This window comes from Polyodon spathula, chromosome 15 (genome assembly GCF_017654505.1).
Source record: "Polyodon spathula isolate WHYD16114869_AA chromosome 15, ASM1765450v1, whole genome shotgun sequence".
NCBI classification, from domain to species: Eukaryota; Metazoa; Chordata; class Actinopteri; order Acipenseriformes; family Polyodontidae; genus Polyodon; species Polyodon spathula.
This window is the reverse complement of record NC_054548.1, coordinates 3,186,391-3,209,739: the sequence shown is the minus strand read 5'-3', so window position 1 is coordinate 3,209,739 and position 23,349 is coordinate 3,186,391. Positions and strand designations below refer to the sequence as shown.

The 23,349-nt window shown below is 42.9% G+C and overlaps 1 protein-coding gene and 1 pseudogene across 1 annotated transcript in view; both read right to left on the bottom strand.

Moving 5' to 3' along the window:
- The window catches only part of LOC121328084 (cytoplasmic FMR1-interacting protein 1 homolog), a 49,223-nt gene extending 45,804 nt beyond the window's left edge, over positions 1-3,419 (bottom strand). The window contains exon 1 of the mRNA XM_041272568.1: positions 3,145-3,419. The gene's annotated coding sequence lies outside the window, so the exon portion shown is untranslated. The remainder of the gene's footprint in view (positions 1-3,144) is intronic.
- A 1,736-nt stretch (positions 3,420-5,155) lies between these two features.
- Positions 5,156-23,308, bottom strand: LOC121327487 (annotated as a pseudogene).
- Positions 23,309-23,349: the final 41 nt, after the last annotated feature.

The window sequence follows — 23,349 nt, the reverse complement described above, 5'->3', positions numbered from 1 at the left end:
AAGCCTGCTCGAGGGTTCCTGGTGTGGTCATGCTTGGCCACACCCCCTTGTCCTGCAGCTGGTCCTCTCTATGACTGCTGGGTGTGGCCTGCAATACAATGCATGCAAGCCAGCGCTCCGTTCAGCCACAGTACCTCCCAGCTGCCTAGCCTCTGCAGAGGTTGTGTTTGCAATGCCGTAAAATCTCAGCTGTCTGAGCCGCGAGTTGCATTCACATATTAATAAAGGGCTGGAAACGTCCATGCAGATAAAATATATAGTTATGTGGAGTAAATGCTGAACGACATGAAGTCTGTTTCTCTAGAACTCTGTTAACACGTTCTACACAGATCATATGTTTCATAGGAATATTCCGATTTCAAAGGGCCCTTCAGTATAGAAATCCTGTAACTTAAACAGCTTGTAGACACAGCATCAGAAAGCCACCGGCTCAGATTCCCAGCTTGCTAAATAACTCTGTGCTTGTGGTACAGTAGGCAGCAACCTCTGTGCTAATGAAAGAATTGCTGCTTTGTTTGCTCCTGTCTTTCAGGGGGAGTCGATCTACAGAAATCACAGCCAGTGAAACACCCAGCTTTGTGGTTTTCTGAACTATTTAATGAACGGTTACAACACTGCGCTTTGTTACCTAGCAACCTCGGCTGTTTCACTTTCATTATTGTATGGTGTTTCATTTTCATCTGGATTGTAAAGCTGCTGAAGTCATGTTTTCATGGGTCTAGTATTACAGTTAATATTAGCTTGTACTACACAGAGATTGTGTTAATAAATCTGTGAGCTGGTCCAGTGCAAGCTGCTTCTCAAACAAACAGAGCCCTAAAAGAGGATGAAAACACAAGCATGGTCGAATGCCATGCATAATTCAACTGTAAGTGATCAATGAGATGGTGCATGTGTGCCAAGGGTCAACTGCAATTACATTGGAGTTGCAATTGATTCTTAATCTCACAATGACATTGGAACTGAGCCCAGCTCTGCACTCTCCTGTCACATTGTGCAGGTAACTCTTCAACCCCACTGCATTGTACTGAAAGATCACTGCATTACCAACACAGTGAACCCTGTTCTGCAAACATGTTCTCAGAATGTTTTAACTGGAGTACCAACACAGTGAACCCTGTTCTGCAAACATGTTCTCAGAATGTTTTAACTGGAGTACCAACACAGTGAACCCTGTTCTGCAAACATGTTCTCAGAATGTTTTAACTGGAGTACCAACACAGTGAACCCTGTTCTGCAAACATGTTCTCAGAATGTTTTAACTGGAGTACCAACACAGTGAACCCTGTTCTGCAAACATGTTCTCAGACTGTTTTCACTGCAACACCAATACAGTGAGCCCTGCAAACATGTTCTCAGACTGTTTTCACTGCAACACCAATACAGTGAACCCTGTTCTGCAAACATGTTCTCAGACTGTTTTCACTGCAACACCAATACAGTGAGCCCTGCAAACATGTTCTCAGACTGTTTTCACACATTCACATGCATGTATTGCTGGTGTAGACTGTCTGGGAGACAACTCTGGCTGTTGGTAAGCAGTGTGTGACTCATGTGTTTGTGGTTTACATGTTCCTCCCCCAGTTTTAATACAATGTTTTTCTAGCACTGATAAAAACACAAGGCAGGGCTGTGCTGTACAGCACCTGCAATTCCACAGCCACCTCTGTCAACAACATATAAAATAACAGATGTTACAATTAGAATGGTTCACATCTGAGGCTGCTTTGTAGGGTCCCCTCACATCTATACCTGCTACACTTTTTTCTTATTTCTTGTGTTTTATGTTGTTTGCCTCTTGCCAGCTCCTCGTTGGAAATGACAATTTCTTCTCAATTGACTCCTCTGGATAAATCCAGGTTTGATTAAGCTAGATCCCACAAATCACACATGAGGTAACATCCTACTCTATCTCCTCCTTTTGTTCTGTGCAACAAACAAAAAAAAAAAAAACACACACACACACGCACGCTTTTTTATTTTCAGCCAGATCTGTGCAACGTCTTTATTATTTATGGAAACTTAAATCACGCCTATACACTATTCCACACCACAACATCACAGTGAATTACCTACTTATATGTCATTGTAAACGAAAGAGGCGTGGGTGAATATAACACACTGTGCTAAATCAGTTAAATGCAAAACACACACAGTAGACATTCTTCTCTTTACAATGAGGAAGAACTCGAGCAGTCATTTCGAGATCTGATACAGTTCTGTACCCGTATCTCACGATGACTGCACACCTTACTGTGGGTCCATTTACCCAGAGCCGCAAATTTATTATCCATATTATTAACAACAACTAACGTCTTGACATGTTAAAAACATCCAGTAATAATCAACGGGAAGCGCCCAGGCCCTACTGAAAAGTCCCGCTACTGCCAAAATGTTTAGGCGGAAGAGATTCCAATCAAAGTAACTTTTCCAAAACATTTTTCCGCCTAAGATTACGGTAGCGTGAAGCCTCATGCACCGTATTTATTATGATGCTGTAGATATTGTTCTAATAATAACCTGACCGGTGTTTCCACAGCACTCTGGTTTATGAACGTCACTAATCATTCTCAGAAGTACAGCAAAAATCTTTAACAAGAAAAACCCAAACGCCAGCCCTCGTCTGTATGATATAAGCAGACTTCACACAAAATGAAACAAGCAATTTGCCATATCTTACTGTCTGTTATTAATGTGTTATTCCTTATGTGTTATTGTTGTGCGTATAACGCCTGTTTTCAAATTTAGCGTCCTGATTAATTTATAGCAATCAATGCAAAGTAAAGCGGCGCTACGTGTTGAATCGGCTGCTCCTGCGAGTCTGCACTGGGCGGGTTGAATGACTGACTCCATGGAGTTTACTAAAGCTGTAATCAAATGGGAAAGCTGTAATCAAATGGGAAAGCTGTAATCAAATGGGAAAGCTGTAATCAAATGGGAAAGTGACTGAGCTGAGAGAAGCAACAGGCCTGGACTGACGGGTGAACTCACGCATCAAAGCACAACTTTACAATCAGGGTGCCCCGTATCAAAAAGTCATACGAAGCATTAAAACAACATGTAAACTCTGCCAGCAACATTAAAGCCCACAGACAACGCGAGGCATACAGACAACACAAAAGAAACTGCTCCAAACTTTCTTACCTACACACCCAGCCCTCGATTTCCAGTAGGGAAGTTTACAGTTCTCCGGCGAGCAATCCCATTGAGCGAAACTTGCTTGAAAGCGATGAAGTGCTGGTTTTGGCGTGTAAACACTCCTCCGGCCCGTTGGTGTATTGAAAACGTTTAGTTTGTTTTATTAGTGCGAGGGTTTTCCACTCGACACGGATCCCTGGTGCGCTGATAATGATCACAGAGCCAGGCGGAGCACTCGGGAGTTCCTGTCTGACTGAATCCTCCAGGGAGCAGGGACAGGAAACTCTGCACAACACGCCATTACAGCACTGCGCCACAGGAGGGCGCTCGAAAACCAGCGCAATACAGCTATAGAACGAGAGGGCGCAAAGAACACTTTTTTTTTAAGAAACAGGGCTCATTCCCAACTGCTTTGTGTGGGACTATCTCAGCATTGGTTTACATAGGCAACTAAACACGTCTCCTCTCTTAGACACTGGGTTATGGATTTCTATTTACAGCTGAATGCAGCGTACAGGACCCAGTGTTTATTTTTAATCTTTACAGCATCAGTTTACAAGTTTGTTTCAGTTTTAAAATGTCCCTTATCCTGCTACCTTTAAAGTCTTGAACTTGCACTTTATTAAATTGCCTTCACTGGTTTTCTGTAGGTGGTGTGCATTCTGTTTTCAACCAAGTTCTTACTCCTCAGCCCAATAGCGGGCTACACGTGCCAATGCTTGTTTCTGTCCTTTTGTTTTTGCAGCTGCAGTGCTGTTTTCAACTGTGCCATCTAGTGCTGGGTGTTCTTGCATCACATTTCGCATCTGCTTACAATGTGGTGTAATCTGAAGGTGTGGTTTGTCTGTCATTCGATTTGAATATAACAGCAACATAGTTTGCAAAATGTGTTATTAAAAGGGTTATTCACGCTGTAGAGCTGTAGTGTTTGTTAGAATTGGTATGCTCTGGGTCCCACATTGCTTTGCAATGCTGAACGAATGGAGTAGTTTGCTTAAGACTCGTTGCAGATTTAAGCCCGCCCGACAATAGATAACTTATACCCACTTTGAAAATGATAAATCACCCGTGCACTGTGCCAGACGTGTGCGGAAACAGTTTGAGGAGCAGGACTGACTTCAGCCGTCTTCCATGGCCACTGCAGTCCCCGGATCTAATTGAGCATGTCGGGGATGAACTTGAGCAACGCATTGGTCAGCATCATCCTCTGCCTATGCCTGTAGCAATTATGTGAATGTTAATGACTGATTGATTGATTTACATCTCTCTAGATCCCTTCCAGCACCTTGTGGAGGCTACGCTGGGTGTCAAGAAGATGAACCAGCCCGGTATCATGTACAGGTTTTGATGGCGTGTCCAGGCAGAGTAGATACAGCATTTATGATGTAGTGCTCTGAATTCACACACAATGCAAGTAACAAACTTTCACAGCTCTTTCTCTGACAGGCAGTGTGAGGAGGTGTGCTTTGTAGCAGAGGTTACAGCAAGTTAGGATTTCAAACACACTTTCAAAATAAATGCAGTAATGAAACACGTCATCAAGATGTTTTGTTTAACAAGAGCAACATGTGTTGTGATGTTTTTATATATTTATATCAGTTCAATAAACAATGGGTTTCAGCAAAAGTACAACACAACATACAAAAAAAAACTGTTCTGAAAACAAAGCACACTCGTTTATTTACATCACTGTCTCGTTCCAGTAACCCTGTTTCATTATTGTCTTCAGCGTCCCCAGACTGTGATTATCAGAGACGAGGGAGGGGCTTCAGGCTTTCCATTCACAAGCAGTCCTTCTCTTGCACTCTTACAGCAAATGCTTTTTATTATTTTATTATACTGGAGCCAGTTAGTTTTCATCTTCACAAGGTTCTGCAAGAATGAAAGAAGACGCTTGTTGTTTTTCTCGGCTTCCCATCAGTTCTGATCCAAAGACCAGCTGGATCTCGTAATTAGCACTGCAACTGGAAATGCTGTGATGTAAATTGAAGTGAATGGTTCAGAGGTCCACTGTAGCTCTTCTTCAGCACTGCTCAAACCCTGCCATCAGTGACAGGGCTAAGGACTCCACTGGGAAACACAAGAGAAAAGAATCCTGGGTCTTCAAAGGTTAAAGTTACACAATTCACACATGAGCTACGATCTGTAAACTGGATCCCCCAACCCCCAAAGTTTAGCCTTTTAATGAAATAGTCCACGTTAATGATCGTTGTATCTTATACATAAGACCAGCTTTAAAATATTTTACACTATAAAACTTAAAATGTATCAAGTGCAAATGTGTGTGTGTGTTAGTGTGTGTTTAACTGCTATGGCCCTCTAACTTGGCATAGTAAAGAAAACAGCCACATGCTGTATGAAATTCACTCACAGTGTGGGAAGGAGCCTCTGCAGACAGTTGTGTTGAGTATCGTCACAAGGAACATGTGACAGTTTTTGAAATCAGACTCCATCTTGTCAATGGACTCAATCCTAGAAACACAGGGACTACAACCATAATGCGAACTGATTCTGAAAACTGCTGTTACACGGTTTGTGCAACTCAAACTGAGGAAGCACAAGCAGCTTTATTCAGCAGCTCTTCTTCCTGGGCTTTGTAGTATTCTCTATGAACTGCTTCAACACTGCAGAGTAAAGGTAACTGTGGGATAAAGACACTGCCATTACTGAAGTAGTTATCATGGGGCAGTCCTTCTGTAAAATTACAGATTAATTTACAGAAGGGGATTTTTTAATATATAAAATCAGGGATGAAAATAAGACTCCCATTGCATAGCAGTTTGATCCATTCCTGGTTTTACTATAGAGTTTAATAAGACACCTATAAACTGTGGCTAATCAAGCTTGCAGTAAAGCCTGGAATGGGTGAAACTGCTATGCAACAGGAGTCATATTTCCACCCCTGAAAATAAATATTAAAGCAATCTGCCTGAAAATATTGAAAAATCTAGCAAATACAGTACATACAATCAAAACCTTGTTTTCATGCAATGTAGACACACCCCAAGAACCCCAGTTACCATTTCCCTTCTATGTCCAATTTGCTAGAGTTAGTTGCAGTTGCCCTGCACCAGACTGTACACTCCAACCAGCCGGCTTCCACAATCCTCTCTCCCTCCCTCTCTGTCCACTGCACTGACAGACAGAGGTGATGGTTTAACCTAAAGACATCGAATCCACAAACCCCAGCCACTAGCCCACAAAAAACATGCTGCTGTCACATTCATCTTGTTGCTTACTTCCAAGCCCCGAAGCCAGCCTGCCATCGTCCTGAGAACATCAACACGACATTCAGGACCTTCATTGTTGCTTCCTTCACAAAGCTGACCTGCAATCAAAACACATGTCAATTACTGTCTTCAGATGTATTTGTTTTTAAACACATTCAGGAGTCTATTCAATTGATCTAAATGGTGACAGCCCTAAGTAACGCTGTTGCGTAAATCATTAAAAACAGGACAATAATCCCAGGCATTTCACATGTTTACATGCATTCTAGAGGCTTGATTGTCATCATCTTGGTACATAAAGGTCCCTTTGTGAAGAGGAAGTCACTTCCAGTATGTTTCTGTTTTTTTTTCCCCTTTCCCCTTCATTTTTATGACCTTGTTATTATTATTATTATTTTATCAGAATCCAATTATCTGTGCTGTGGGATCCCAGTTCTGTTGCATTGTCTAAACAGTGGCGTTATCTCAGGTACTATTTAGATCATCGTGACCAAGCGAGCAAGGAAACTGAAAGGCAACGACAGAGGCTGAATTCATATAGAGCCTGTGGTAAGGAAGGTGTTTCTCTTTCAATGATAAAGCATTGGCAGGGTTTGCTGTTTTGAATGGTTGAGAGGTCTCTGTAATGGATTTGAATGGGTTTAGTTGCATTAAGATGCAGGGCTGTTCCCGGTCTACCTTCTCTCTGAGGAGACAGCGGTCAGGAATGGTTGACAGGTCTCTGTAATGGATTTGAATGGGTTTAGTTGCATTAAGTTGCAGGGCTGTTCCCAGTCTACCTTCTCTCTGAGGAGACAGCGGTCAGGAATGGTTGAGAGGTCTCTGTAATGGATTTGAATGGGTTTAGTTGCATTAAGATGCAGGGCTGTTCCCAGTCTACCTTCTCTCTGAGGAGACAGCGGTCAGGAATGGTTGACAGGTCTCTGTAATGGATTTGAATGGGTTTAGTTGCATTAAGATGCAGGGCTGTTCCCAGTCTACCTTCTCTTTGAGGAGACAGCGGTCAGGAATGGTTGACAGGTCTCTGTAATGGATTTGAATGGGTTTAGTTGCATTAAGATGCAGGGCTGTTCCCAGTCTACCTTCTCTCTGAGGAGACAGCGGTCAGGAATGGTTGACAGGTCTCTGTAATGGATTTGAATGGGTTTAGTTGCATTAAGATGCAGGGCTGTTCCCAGTCTACCTTCTCTTTGAGGAGACAGTGGTCAGGAATGGTTGACAGGTCTCTGTAATGGATTTGAATGGGTTTAGTTGCATTAAGATGCAGGGCTGTTCCCAGTCTACCTTCTCTCTGAGGAGACAGCGGTCAGGAATGGTTGACAGGTCTCTGTAATGGATTTGAATGGGTTTAGTTGCATTAAGATGCAGGGCTGTTCCCAGTCTACCTTCTCTCTGAGGAGACAGCGGTCATGAATGGTTGACAGGTCTCTGTAATGGATTTGAATGGGTTTAGTTGCATTAAGATGCAGGGCTGTTCCCAGTCTACCTTCTCTCTGAGGAGACAGCGGTCATGAATGGTTGACAGGTCTCTGTAATGGATTTGAATGGGTTTAGTTGCATTAAGATGCAGGGCTGTTCCCAGTCTACCTTCTCTCTGAGGAGACAGCGGTCAGGAATGGTTGACAGGTCTCTGTAATGGATTTGAATGGGTTTAGTTGCATTAAGATGCAGGGCTGTTCCCAGTCTACCTTCTCTCTGAGGAGACAGCGGTCAGGAATGGTTGAGAGGTCTCTGTAATGGATTTGAATGGGTTTAGTTGCATTAAGATGCAGGGCTGTTCCCAGTCTACCTTCTCTCTGAGGAGACAGCGGTCAGGAATGGTTGACAGGTCTCTGTAATGGATTTGAATGGGTTTAGTTGCATTAAGATGCAGGGCTGTTCCCAGTCTACCTTCTCTTTGAGGAGACAGCGGTCAGGAATGGTTGACAGGTCTCTGTAATGGATTTGAATGGGTTTAGTTGCATTAAGATGCAGGGCTGTTCCCAGTCTACCTTCTCTCTGAGGAGACAGTGGTCAGGAATGGTTGACAGGTCTCTGTAATGGATTTGAATGGGTTTAGTTGCATTAAGATGCAGGGCTGTTCCCAGTCTACCTTCTCTTTGAGGAGACAGTGGTCAGGAATGGTTGACAGGTCTCTGTAATGGATTTTGATCAGCTGGTCCAGATCTTTCGCTTCTTCCACTTGATGCTGAAACTCCAGGCCAGTGCTGTGCAAAATCTGAGAAAGAAAAACGTTTCGTCTCAATATCAAATAAATAACATGTTTCAATAACAAATTGCTTCACAGAAAAAATGATATTCTAAACCCTTTCCTGTCTATAATTTGACAAAGTTTCAAAACACTTTGCATGAACAGAAGCCCCTGCTGTGTTGAACGGTTTGAGCTGCATGAAGTGTAGCTTTACCTTTACTGCATTCCGGGATGTCCATATAGTACTTATTGATTTGGTTCCCCCACATATTGTTTTTTAATTATTATTATTCAAATATAACAGATAAATCAACTAGGGAGCTTTTACTCAGAAATGTTCTCCAGGAGAAAATTTTTCACTGCCACCCTTAGAAAAGATTTGTTTTATGTTTTCTCCTGGCAAACGCTCCCAAAGCAAACACTGAGAAATGTATTTATGACCCGTGATGTACGATTGCATATTTCAAAATGCTTATGTTTATAAATATAATTGCGATGCAGACAACCCGGGACACAGCAAAGGCATCGTAATGCGTTTAAACTTTGCAGGGTGCTCTGTAACAGCTGTGTCCCGTTTGACAAGCCCAACCCAGCTTGCACTGGCGAGCCCTGCACCAGGCAGCAGCGTCTAACCCAGCTCACGCTGGTGAGCCCTGCACCAGGCAGCAGCGTCTAACCCAGCTCACGCTGGTGAGCCCTGCACCAGGCAACAGTGTCTAACCCAGCTCACGCTGGTGAGCCCTGCACCAGGCAGCAGTGTCTAACCCAGCTCACGCTGGTGAGCCCTGCACCAATCAGCAGTGTCTAACCCAGCTCACGCTGGTGAGCCCTGCACCAATCAGCAGTGTCTAACCCAGCTCACGCTGGTGAGCCCTGCACCAGGCAGCAGTGTCTAACCCAGCTCACGCTGGTGAGCCCTGCACCAGGCAGCAGTGTCTAACCCAGCTCACGCTGGTGAGCCCTGCACCAGGCAGCAGTGTCTAACCCAGCTCACGCTGGTGAGCCCTGCACCAGGCAGCAGTGTCTAACCCAACTCACGCTGGTGAGCCCTGCACCAGGCAGCAGTGTCTAACCCAACTCACGCTGGTGAGCCCTGCACCAGGCAGCAGTGTCTAACCCAACTCACGCTGGTGAGCCCTGCACCAGGCAGCAGTGTCTAACCCAACTCACGCTGGTGAGCCCTGCACCAGGCAGCAGTGTGGAAAGGAGCTCTCACCCTGGTCATGATGTAGTTGTGCAGGCTGTTGACGAAATGCATGAGTTTCACCCGGAGTAATCACATCCTGTGGATCTGTTGATTGATAGGTTCTTTAGCAGCCTCTTGTTCAAACAAAACCCCTTCTGACTTTTCGGTGGCAAAATTTTGTTCTAATGATGAAACAAAATGCATAAAAAGAAGATTCAGTTTGTTACAAAAAAGAGAGAAACACAGGCTCACAAATAACTCAGCAGAATTCTAAAATACCGACCATGGAATCTCTGCGTGTCGAGACTGTACTTTGCCCATTTTATCTGCAGCAGGAGGAGAAACACCTGGTTGTATCTCTTCTGGCACTCTGAGCTGATCACTATGTCTACGGGCCAAGGGACCTAGAGAAACAGCGAAGGATAGAATGAGGGTGCAAGTAGAGCCGTGACTGCACTGACTCCAGAAACAGAGTGTACAGACTCTTCCTCTCTGCATCTGCAACACAGAACACCACCCCCCACACACACAGACACACACACATTAATAATGGTTCCACACCAGCATCACTATTTTTGTCAATTGCACCAGCCTGGGATGAGGCAGCTTGTACAATAATATAATACAATACTGTCAAGCTAAAATCAACAATCCTGCTGTTCTTTGTGGGATGGTTTTCACTTTATTTATAGTGTTTAGTGCTGTTGCAGATTCGGGGATCAACAAATCCCTCTTGGTGGTGAACACCTGCTGTTACTACCACACCGTGTGCGCATCACTGTCCACCTGCTGGTACTACCACACCGTGTGCGCATCACTGTCCACCTGCTGGTACTACCACACCGCGTGCGCATCGCTGTCCACCTGCTGGTACTACCACACCGCGTGCGCATCGCTGTCCACCTGCTGGTACTACCACACCGCGTGCGCATCGCTGTCCACCTGCTGGTACTACCACACCGCGTGCGCATCGCTGTCCACCTGCTGGTACTACCACACCGCGTGCGCATCGCTGTCCACCTGCTGGTACTACCACACCGCGTGCGCATCGCTGTCCACCTGCTGGTACTACCACACCGCGTGCGCATCGCTGTCCACCTGCTGGTACTACCACACCGCGTGCGCATCGCTGTCCACCTGCTGGTACTACCACACCGCGTGCGCATCGCTGTCCACCTGCTGGTACTACCACACCGCGTGCGCATCGCTGTCCACCTGCTGGTACTACCACACCGCGTGCGCATCGCTGTCCACCTGCTGGTACTACCACACCGCGTGCGCATCGCTGTCCACCTGCTGGTACTACCACACCGCGTGCGCATCGCTGTCCACCTGCTGGTACTACCACACCGCGTGCGCATCGCTGTCCACCTGCTGGTACTACCACACCGCGTGCGCATCGCTGTCCACCTGCTGGTACTACCACACCGTGTGCGCATCGCTGTCCACCTGCTGGTATTACCACACTGTGTGCGCATCACTATCCACCGCTGAACAGACCATTGAGGGATTCAATAACAAGACTGGAGCTTCCTGCCGGACTTTAACATGGGGCTCCCTCACTCACATCAGGACTCATCTTGGACTAGCTATGTTACCTTAGGAAAGCTAGTCCCATGATCTGTGAAACCAGCCAATATAAGAGCTAAAAAAAAAGAAATAGTTTGGCAGAGGGGGCATGAATGAGCTTTGGCAAGATCAGATGTGGTGTTTTTGTTTTCTTTATCTGATTTTTTGGTTTACCCCGAGGGTTTTCTGTGGGCCGCTGTCGTTTCTCTCCAGGTTCTTGAGCAGTTGCATGGATTTGCCAGCCATGATGATCTGCTTGAGCACGGGTTTCAGGAAGGAGACCATGGTGTGCTGTCTGCTGGCAGCAACAGCAGCCTGATCGCTGGCAGAGCTGCCGCTGGCTGTGTCACTCAGCTTCTCCTCGTTCTCCACGCTCTCCGACGCGCTGTACAGGGTGGAGTGGCATACCAGAAATCTCTGTGATTCACAGGCACATCCTTGTTCCTGCAATGGAAACGCTACAAACTGCTAGTACTGCAAACAAACACAGCCAGATCGACAATTAGCACTTAAAGCTGTGCTGGCTGCTCTCTTCCTACCTTTGAATGATGAATTCTTTTGCTGGGTCAAACAGATTGCCGTGAACTATCCACTCATCCACAATCTCTAGGTATGGCCTCACTGTTTCCACCCAGAGGGAAAAAAGCAGGGACACCTTTGGAACACATTAAAATGTATTTAAAGTCCAGTCTGCATTTAAAGTGTTACTCTGGTGTACAATCACTGGTTACCATGGGCCTGTCACTGTGATCTAAACAGAACCCATTGGATACCATGGGCCTGTCACTGTGATCTAAACAGAACCCATTGGATACCATGGGCCTGTCACTGTGATCTAAACAGAACCCATTGGATACCATGGGCCTGTCACTGTGATCTAAACAGAACCCCTGCTCTTTCAAACATGTACCTGCCTGCTAACCAAATCTTTTCAGCAATCTCACCTGATTTGTACTTCCATTGGCTAAATAGGTCTCCAGTGTGCAGTTTGGAAACCTGTGTTCTAGAACGCATGTATTTTCATTTCAAAACAGGTTATCTGGTGCTGCTTTAGGTTCAAGGAACCTCTCAGTTTTTATGCCTTATTCTTAGGTGATCAATTTGCTACTCCTGGGTCATTTCCAGGTCAAAACATGTTACTGGCTGAAAGCATGTACGTCAACTAGAAAAACAGCTGACTGGTTATTGACAGGAAAGAAGCCAGTGAAGGGGTGGGACAATGTCACACTCGTGGTGAAATTACCCAGGATGAATAAGGGTCTAAAAGCAAACAGGCGTTACTTTAACCTAGAGCAGAATTAGACATCATGTTTTAAATGAAGATACACGTGTGCTAAGACAAGTGCTTCTTTCAAACCTGCACCTTTCAGATCTGGATAAACGAATGGACGTGCATGGCAGGGGAAATGTATGACACTATTTGGTCATCTCCAATTACTTTAAAAAAAACAATTTGTGTGAAAGTAAAAGCCCTTCATAGAAAGCTGCGAGGCTGTGCTGTGTGCGCGGGTGCTGCTTACCGCTTGCTCTGAAGCCCCCCCATGCTGTCATATTCAATGATGGCCTTGTAGAGAGTATTCAGCAGACGGGAGGCTTGCACGACGTTCGCAGTTTCAGGGGGCACCTCCGCTACTCCTGTGCAGAACCTTGATCTGGGCCAGGTGTGGAGTCAGCCTCTCCAGAACTGCCGTGAGGGTGACACTTTCATCTGCACGGGGACAAAGGAAAACATTGTCTTATCAATGTAAAAAAAAAAAAAAAATGAAAAAAAATCCAGCAAGCACGTTGTTACACAATCAGAAAAGAAAAAGCAGCGTGTTGAGTGACAGCTACAATAAATAACGCGTCCACTGAAAACCCTCCAGTGTCCTGAAGCCCTTTAATATTGTCATTTAGAATCTATGAAGAAAACCCAAGATCTTAAATGTGCTGTTTTGAAGGAAACTGCATGTTACAGCAAACTTGTATTTTCATTTTAAAACAAGATTCCTGGTAAATCTCTACTCGGAAAACATGCTTTTACCCTGCTGGGGTGAAATGAACAAGCAAGTAAAGCAGAAACAGGCTTCCTGGAAGGCACGGCTTGCAAACAGAGCTTTCTTTAACCTAGAGTAGTACCAGACATCATGTTTTAAAATGAAATGCATGTTCACTTTAACATGTAGCTCATTAAAAACTGCACACTTCAGACGTGTAGCTAATGCAACTGCAAAATGAGTAAGATCTTTGATAAGCTACAATTACTTTAACATGAGCACCAGTATGCCAAAACAGAGTGATATAAAGAACAAATACCTTTAATGACAATGCATCTTTCAATATTGGTGAGCTCCTCTTTAAAAGCGATGAAGTACTTGTACAGCAACCACACAAACGCCTGGTAGATTCTGAAAGGAGGCTCGGAGCCTCTCTTAGCTGTGCTACTGGACTCTGGGGGGAGGGGTTCTACACTGTATCCCGTAACCTCATCAATGAACTTCTGAACCCTAAAGACAGCCTGTCCGTATGCAGCTATGTGCTCCAGGACTGATCTCAAACAATTCTGCAAGAAATAAACAGGCTGGTAAACACATCAGATCTCATTTTTTTGTGGGGGATAATGCACAAAGAGTAAAGAGGCCCAAGAACACTACACTTAGGTTTTACTAAACTGATGAGTGTGCTTGGAATGGAATTAAACATCTCTGATCCTCTGGACTTGCTGTGCTAATTAAAAAAAATAAAATAAAAACACATTTATCTTGCAACAACCCTGAATCAGACTGGGTTAGATTTAGCATGCAATCTGCAATAAGTACTTGCATAAGAAATAAAAAATAAAGAGGGGGGATATTTTCCTACAATGCTTCATTTCTGTGTATCGTTTTAAGAGATGCCACAGTAGTTGCAAAGCATGCCTCAGATCTGAAAACTCCTGACATTTCCAATCGGGAAGCAGTCTCATACCGACTTCCTGACTGCCCCCACAAATCTTTTCATTAAGATTGAAAACAGTGATACTTTGAGTTAATCTTCGACAAACAGTAAGCTACTGTATAAGCAAGCACCAAAATATTGAAGCTTTTCTACCAACTTACACTGGTCAAGTGAGTCACCACGACGTCATTCCTCACAGTAATCTTTCAATCCAGCACCTGGAAGATGAAGAGATTCTTCACTCCAGACATCAACCTGGAACAAAGAAGCAGCTTATTCCACACCCTGTCCCTGATTCATCCCAGAATCCACACACCTGACAGCAGCATATTCCACACCCTGTCCCTGATCCATCCCAGAATCCACTCAACTGTATGTTTCAAGTGAACGACAGCCCCTTAATTATAAACATGTCTAATCAAAGTAAATTGACAGACACCTAATGCTACAGGTTGTATTTATCAATCACACACTTCAGTCATGTATCTAGAGACAAATCAGCAATCTCTTGTCAGCTCACAGAGGCAAAGATGTGGTTCTCTGGTACATATACATGTATATATAACCCCCAGTTTGAGAACCACTGGTCTAAAGCATGGGGTGCTAAAATACATCTATCAATTAAGTAAGAGGCGCTGTCTAATTACAGTGTCCTTACCAAGGTTTAGATCAAACCTGCATTAAAATGGAATTTGAAATTTCATTATTTCTTTATTTATTTTTTGGCAAACTAAAATCTCACAGAACCCTTACTAGCTTACCACAGAGTTTCTCGTATCACTTGGGTTTCGGTGACATAGAATTTCTCATCAGGAGTGTGCAAAGGATCAGTGATGTGTGAGTGCTGGTCCCTGCGAAGGAGACAAGGACATGACAGATTGCACTGTATCCAGTTCTGCACCGTGTATAAAGAGGCAGGGCTCGGATTAACAGGAGTAAAAGCCAGGGAATGTCTAATGGGGTTTATTAGCATTCGACTTTTCTACAATGAAAGGCAACTACTGTAGAATGCCATTTAAAAAGATTAAAAAGGGATAAGATGTTTTGTCCTCCTCTTCCAACATATACTAATCCCACAGAAGACAGATAACATTGGGCTCCTATGAAGCAGGACAATTCAGAAATTCAGCAGGGATGGAAATAAGACTCCAACTGCATAGCAGTTTCTCCCATTCCAGGTTTTACTACAAGCTTGATTAGCCACAATGTAAAGATAACAAGCTCAGGTGTGTCTTGTTAGACTTACAGTAAAGCCAGGAATGGATCAAACTGCTATGCAATGGGAGTCTTCTTTCCATCTCTGTAATCATCAGAAGAACTGTTATATTTGCCTTTACCTTTTCTCTGCCACAGTGTGAAACAAAAAATCCAACTTTCGATTGTTGTATTGAACTTTTTTTTTTTTATTTTTAAACTTTGGTACTAAGAAAAAATCTGGGATTTCAAAAGGGATGTTGTTCAAGCTTGTCTTTGGTTTCAGACACAACAATGTGAAATCTGGGCTGTCTCCCCGTGTGATTTCAAAATAGGATTTCTATATTCCAAAGGGTTATGTTTCTTACTGTCATTAATGTTTTATGAAAACAAAAAGTGCACAAGCGTCTCTTTGTGAACGGGACTGTTTTCTGCAGGCTGCACTTCAAGGGCCTTTCCTGGAAAAAGGTTCGGTGGGTCACTTGAGCACCAGCTTTAGAACTACAGCCTTCTGGATAGAAAAAGAGCAGAGCAGCGTCTTACCAGACATTCGCCAGGTTAGAGTGGAGATGCAGGCTGTGACTGAAACGAGGCGCTTTGGCTTTGGGCAGTACTGAGTGACAACATGCTGCCCCTGCCATGCACGGGCTTCTGGCTCGCCAACTGCAAAGAAACCACAAGTGCCACTTAGGATACAAGAGACAACAGGAGGCTACAAAAGGGTCGTGGTGGGCAGACATCACAACTATCTACATGAAGACCAGGATGGAGGTAAACAGCCAACCTTTCCACAATCCCTGCACTGTCTTCTTGCTCTGATCTTGGTTATCAAGGGGAGTTCTGTCCACCTGTATTCCAGAATCCTCTCTGCTCAGAGGCTCCTCACTGTCCCTCTCCTACTCACCTTTTCTGACCACTCCTGAGATAGAACCAGGTTTTACACTCATAACGCCGACACAAGATGCAGCATTGCTCACAATCAACTGGCATTACTCTGCAATCCGCTACTTTACTTTCTCTGCTGCATTTTAAAGTGGTAATATCAAATTAAATAATGCCATAAATCTTACCTTTTGCACAATTTCATTCACACATGCATGCAGTTTTAAAAGAAGCTCATCACAGCAAACCTACACAGCAGCTCATTTTAGATGCTGTATGAAGAAGGCATGCAGTTTACTTTCAGGCAGTCTATTTCACTTCCTTGGTCATTTCACCTCTGCAGTGTATTTGATGTCACCGCATGTCTGTCATTAGGGGTGGTGGTTTAATGGCAACAGCTGAAGGGCTGAGACAGTTTCACTTTCTAGGTGAAATGCCCTAATAAGATTACCTGGAAGTAAAATATGCAAACTGGGTTTTCTCTGAACCAGTATGGTACCAAATACCTTTTCAATGCATGTTTGCTATTTTCAAACTGCCACGAGAGTACTGGATAGTAAATGGAAGCATTGATTTACTGAACCTCACGCGACTTACTGCAGTGTCTGGATAAGGACCCATGTATATTTCTTCTCCTTCCATCAGATATTTTCCCCAAAGTCATCTTTTTTTTTCTTCATATTGGAAAAAGAAAGAAAATAAATAATTGTGAGGCTCATAAATCAAAAAGTAATAGAAATATTGTCAATATTGGGCTGAAGGATAAGATACAGTGTGGCCTTTAAAACCAAGCCCTGGGAAACGCAAGATCCTGGTTCTGCATCCCAGTTCAGTGATTGGTTTAGCATTTCGCTTTGCTGTGATGACATACTATTTGTTGTCTTGCTGTAGATACTTTGACCGTTTCCAATTGATATTAGGAAGGTCTTATTAGAGTCCAGACTCACCAAAGACAATGTCCGACACATAAGGAAAAAGAACAAGTCTAGATCCTGATCTCAGTCACTCTAACCCTGCACCTGGGGGGGGGGGGGGGGGGGGGGGGGGCTATGTGTCACATTGAGACTGTGGGAGAGCCACATACAGTATACTGTCTTTAACAGAGAACACATTTATACCTCTGGGATACACTCAACACACTGATCTTTAAGGTTGCCTGAACTGTTTTAGACACTGCGTATTATTGCATTTACCTGCTTCCTTCAGTCTTGGCCGTTCTGTAAAATTTATGTTGGATGGAGAATCAGATGGAAACAGCAGGACTGCATGTATGCTGTAACGCATCTCTGTCTGCAAAAAAGGAAAAAAGAAAATGTGACGAATAAAAGTCTTTTCCAGACCACTGTCACTACCTGGCCTCTCTTTTTTTCACCTCACAAATATAATCTGTCACAGGTTTCCAGAAGCAGGTGTCGCAAATAATGTTGAATCAACTAGGCTGGTCAGTAAAACATTGAATCTCTTTGTATGGAGAATCTCAGTAGCTAAGGGTCATGGTTCATCAACTGATTCAGATTCAGTTGTATTGAGTTTACCCACTGATGATGATAAACAAACTACAAGTTGGGTGCCTGCTAATATGAAAAACAGTGAGTTTTGGCCCCCTACTGTATTATGGATGAATGGCATCCCTTCTAAAGTGACCTTGTGTGAGCAGAAAGAAGTGTATAGTAACAATGTGTACAGATCCAGAACTATTGTACATGGTGCAGAAGTAACCCTGACACATAAATTAAAACATAATTGTTAATTGTGCATGTAATATGTACCAAAGCAAGTCATCAGCGACTGGGCCCAGACTTTTTCCGGCATGCAGTCATTTGGCTAAACACTGTAGAATCTTGTTTGAATGCAATAATTCTGTAGGTGTTTCTTTCTCTCATTTAAATGTAAACCCAAAAAGATATTAAGAAGATTGAATGCATGAGTTGTGAAAGGGTCACTTAGTAAAATGGGCGCATCTGGGAAAATTAGAATGTGAGGAAGGTGTCCCTACTAAGCGTGTACAAGTGTCTTGTAGGTACGAAGTCAAGCCCATGGCGACTCACACCTGTGATGCGAGACAATAGATTCGAGAGCCTACTGTCGTGTTCGCTGAGCCAACCAGAGTGGAACCTGGTTGGCACAGGCTCTAAATTTTTAGGCTGTTGTGTGCCAAAGAGATAAGAATTAGACTTGATAAAGATTCTCCATGTATTCCTATGGAGACGAATCCTATAAAAACTCACACTTTTCGCAAAGGGGCACCACATTCAAGACCTATGCTTGACAGGGTGAAGTGGTCCATCACTTGCAGATCTCCACCAGACTGATTCCTTTGTTCACGCTACTTTTCCTTATAACAGGAGGTAAGCATATTACTAACAGTGTTATATCTTACATGTATTGGTTGTATTGCTATAAGGTTTTGAAACTATGTTTTGGTTTTAAGAGAGTGTTATATTGAATGAAACTGAAATATAGAAGTGGGTGCTTGTAGACTGCATGTGTTGGAATTTGGTGGTCTGATCAACCTACCTTTCCAATATTAAAAGCATTTTAATAAAACCAAAGAGCATTGCTCTGATTCGTAAAACTTAAAATGACTGAGTCTTGAGTGTCTTTCTTTCTGATTAAATAAAGGTTATATGGACTTACTTACAGCTCGTCCAGTGCTCGAACATAAACCAATAGGAGTTTATAACATCTTTGTCCTCCTAACGTCTCCCCTGAGTTAAGAGTGTGTGCAGAGTGAACAGAAAATAAATAAGACTGAATAAAAAGAGTAGGTGAGAACCTGCGAGACGCAGCAGACGTGGCACAGGATAAAACTCAAGCTGCTGTGAAGATCCCATTATAGAGACAACAGTAGCTATACTTTGAAGCACGCCTGAGGAACGACAGGATGAGAGATAAAAAAAAAACATTTCCTGCTATCAGTGTAAGAATCCAAAAAACGATAATGTGTACTTGAGTATCGTAACAGTCTGACATCTCTTTCTCTATTTGTATGCATGCATTGAAAATGTTAGCTTTGTCCCCTCCGTGTTCGGAAGAGGAGCCTTTTGCAGCTCTCTGCTTTGACCAGATTGGAGTGAACCAGGAGCTTCTCATGAACTCTAACAACAACAACAACAACTTTAATTTATTATACAGCCTCTCACACCAAGGTGTCTCAAGGCGCTGTACAAAACAATCAACAATTTATTTAAAACAAATTCTACAAATACATAAATAAAATACAATAGTTAAATAAGAAGATAAAAATCAATCATAACAGTACAATATATTGCAAAGACAGAGCTTCAGTGAAGCAGTTCCTGACAGCAAACAGCATGTATATGTCATTCTCTTATACAGCAAGGTGGTTGTTGTTACTTATTTAACATTTAGCTAATTGTTATATTAACTTTTAGTTCTAAGTATGTACTGCATTGAATCTGCACTAGATGGCAGTCTAGTAGAAGCACTGCATTGAATCTGCACTAGATGGCAGTCTAGTAGAAGCATTGCATTGAATCTGCACTAGATGGCAGTCTAGTAGAAGCACACTGCATTGAATCTGCACTAGATGGCAGTCTAGCAGAAGCACTGCATTGAATCTGCACTAGATGGCAGTCTAGCAGAAGCACTGCATTGAATCTGCACTAGATGGCAGTCTAGTAGAAGCACTGCATTGAATCTGCACTAGATGACAGTCTAGTAGAAGCACTGCATTGAATCTGCACTATATGGCAGTCTAGTAGAAGCACTGCATTGAATCTGCACTAGATGGCAGTCTAGTAGAAGCACTGCATTGAATCTGCACTAGATGGCAGTCTAGTAGAAGCACTGCATTGAATCTGCACTAGATGGCAGTCTAGTAGAAGCACTGCATTGAATCTGCACTAGATGGCAGTCTAGTAGAAGCACTGCATTGAATCTGCACTAGATGGCAGTCTAGTAGAAGCACTGCATTGAATCTGCACTAGATGGCAGTCTAGTAGAAGCACTGCATTGAATCTGCACTAGATGGCAGTCTAGTAGAAGCACTGCATTGAATCTGCACTAGACGGCAGTCTAGTAGAAGCACTGCATTGAATCTTAGATGGCAGTCTAGTAGAAGCACTGCATTGAATCTGCACTAGATGGCAGTCTATCAGAAGGATTGAATCTGCACTAGATGGCAGTCTAGTAGAAGCACTGCATTGAATCTGCACTAGATGACAGTCTAGTAGAAGCACTGCATTGAATCTGCACTAGATGGCAGTCTATCTGTTGCAGGCAGTCAGTCACCAGTGTATGGGTTAAATCTGCACTAGATGGCAGTCTAGTAGAAGCACTGCATTGAATCTGCACTAGATGGCAGTCTAGTAGAAGCACTGCATTGAATCTGCACTAGATGGCAGTCTAGTAGAAGCACTGCATTGAATCTACACTAGATGGCAGTCTAGTAGAAGGCACTAAAGTCTAGTAGAAGCACAAATTGAATCTGCACTAGATGGCAAGTAGAAGCACTGCATTGAATCTGCACTAGATGGCAGTCTAGTAGAAGCACTGCATTGAATCTGCACTAGATGGCAGTCTAGTAGAAGCACTGCATTGAATCTGCACTAGATGGCAGTCTAGTAGAAGCACTGCATTGAATCTGCACTAGATGGCAGTCTAGTAGAAGCACTGCATTGAATCTGCACAGATGGCAGTCTAGTAGAAGCACTGCATTGAATCTCACTAGATGGCAGTCTAGTAGAAGCACTGCATTGAATCTGCACTTATGGCAGTCTAGTAGAAGCACTGCTCCCGTATTTTGCACTAAAGAATCCACTAGACAGTCTAGTAGAACCCCTTTATGTCAGCAAAACTTTCACTTTCTGGCACTTCAAAAGTCAATGTAGGGTCTGTAGTAAATACACTGCAGTGCATCTACACAGATGCAGTCCCAGTCTAGTAGAAGCACTGCTGTAGATGGCAAGCAGTCCCAGTGTATGGGTTAAACCCCACAGCATAAACACAGAAGGATCTTTCCATATGGACAGTTTACACAATACATTTAATAGGACACAAAAAATATAAAGGACAAAGATAAAAAAAAAAAAAAAAAAAAAAAAAAAACAGGAACAAGATCAAAACCAGACCCGGACAACCACGGTGCCTCTATACTGAGCATTAGTCGATTTGAATACAGTATAATCCAACGCATTCCTCATTTCCACACCTGTCAACTCTCCCTTATTCGCCGGAACTCTCCCGTATTTTGCTAAAGACCTTACTGTTAAACCCCTTTATGTCAGCAAACCTTTAATTTCTGCAAAAAGTCATGTAGGGTCTGTGGTTACTGCATACTGCAGTCCCCGTCTGTAGAAAGCAAGGTTTAGGACCGAGTTCTCTGTGGCAGGCATGCATTCAGAGCATTGCTTATATATATATATATATATATATATATATATATATATATATATATATATATATATATTTGAATGCAAATATACATGCAAATGTCAAGGTTCTTGGGGAACAACATACTCTCACATAATTCTAAGTAACGTTGGAAAGGCATACTTTCTGTAAAGTATGCAAGACGGTGGTTCAGGGGAGCAAGCATGGTGCTTGTGGTAAGCACGAGAGGTCACAAAAACATCAAAAAGCCAGCGACGCTCCAAAAAAAAGCGCTTCAAATAATAACTTCTGTTACCAAAGGAAAAAAAACAGAGATCAAGAGAGTTACATATCCAGAGACCTTTACATGCTGTGACGAGTTCAGAAAAACTAGTAGGCATGTTCCCAGACTCACACACTGCAAAGCACTCTGCAGGAAAGTCTAAAAGTCACACAAATAGTGAAAGAGCATTTCTGTTATAATTTCAGCATCAACATTCTTTAGAAATTCAGATTGATTGATAACATGGAACAATAATGTATTCATTTAAAATAGAAGATAATTGACAATTAAATGTTACTGACAGTGGTATTATTGATCCTCTTTGTCTGTGCAGTGTAATCAATAACGTTGCAATACCACGCTCTTGTGTATTTTATATTATATATATATATATATATATATATATATATATATATATATATATATATATATATATATATATATATATATAATGTTTTCTGAGGTCAATGTGCAGCACCAAACTCAGCCTTTAGGTTTGTTGCGTGACGAAAGTAACAACCCTAACTGTGTATTAGTTGCTTTGGTTATACACGGTTACTTTGTTGCACTGTACTGGAATACAGTTTTACTGATTCGCTTAATTACCTGAAGATAATGACAGGGGACAAAGAAATAATGACAGGGGACAAAGGAGGGCAGATCAATCCATGATGGATGACGCACTTTCATTCATTACAATGCATCTACTATCTTACAAACAAAAGCACCGTTTATTACAATAACGCAAATAGGCTTTCTGAAGTACAAAAGTGCCATTCAGTAGACTTGACCCACAACATCAAACAGCGCAAGAACACAAGTGCACCTTCTTTTATACACTCTGCGGTGGGTGATGATATAGGTGGCACATTGGCCTAAATGAAAATGAATCCCTATATAAACAGTCCTATAAACTGTTTTTCAAACAGAACTGTTTTGGACATGCACGTGAGTTGAACTTTATTAGACGTACGTCGCACTGCCTAAGACTCTTCAGACAAAACACAACTTCACTGTAGAACTTGCTGTCGGCGTGACTGGGACTCCCGTCTCCTTCTCTTCACGAGTTTTTATACAATGAGATTCACATTGACGCCTAATATAGCAGTCCTTCTCATTCTTCTCATTTGTGTTTTGTAGGAACATGTTTTTGGAACGCGCTTGTACCTTAAACAAAAAAGTTTATCATACTGATTTTAGATTCTGCATGGGTCAGAATATAAAACTGCATTACACAACATTTCTAACAGCATGCATACGCTTCCATGTACATAAGTACCCTTTTTGGTTGTGCCTCCTCATTAATTATAGTGGGTGCAATACTTTGTTTCCATTTCTTCCGCTGTCAAATCAATGAACCCACCTTCATACCGAATGGAAATCATGATTATCATTGTGGGGGTTCTTGTAATATGCCCATGTGAAC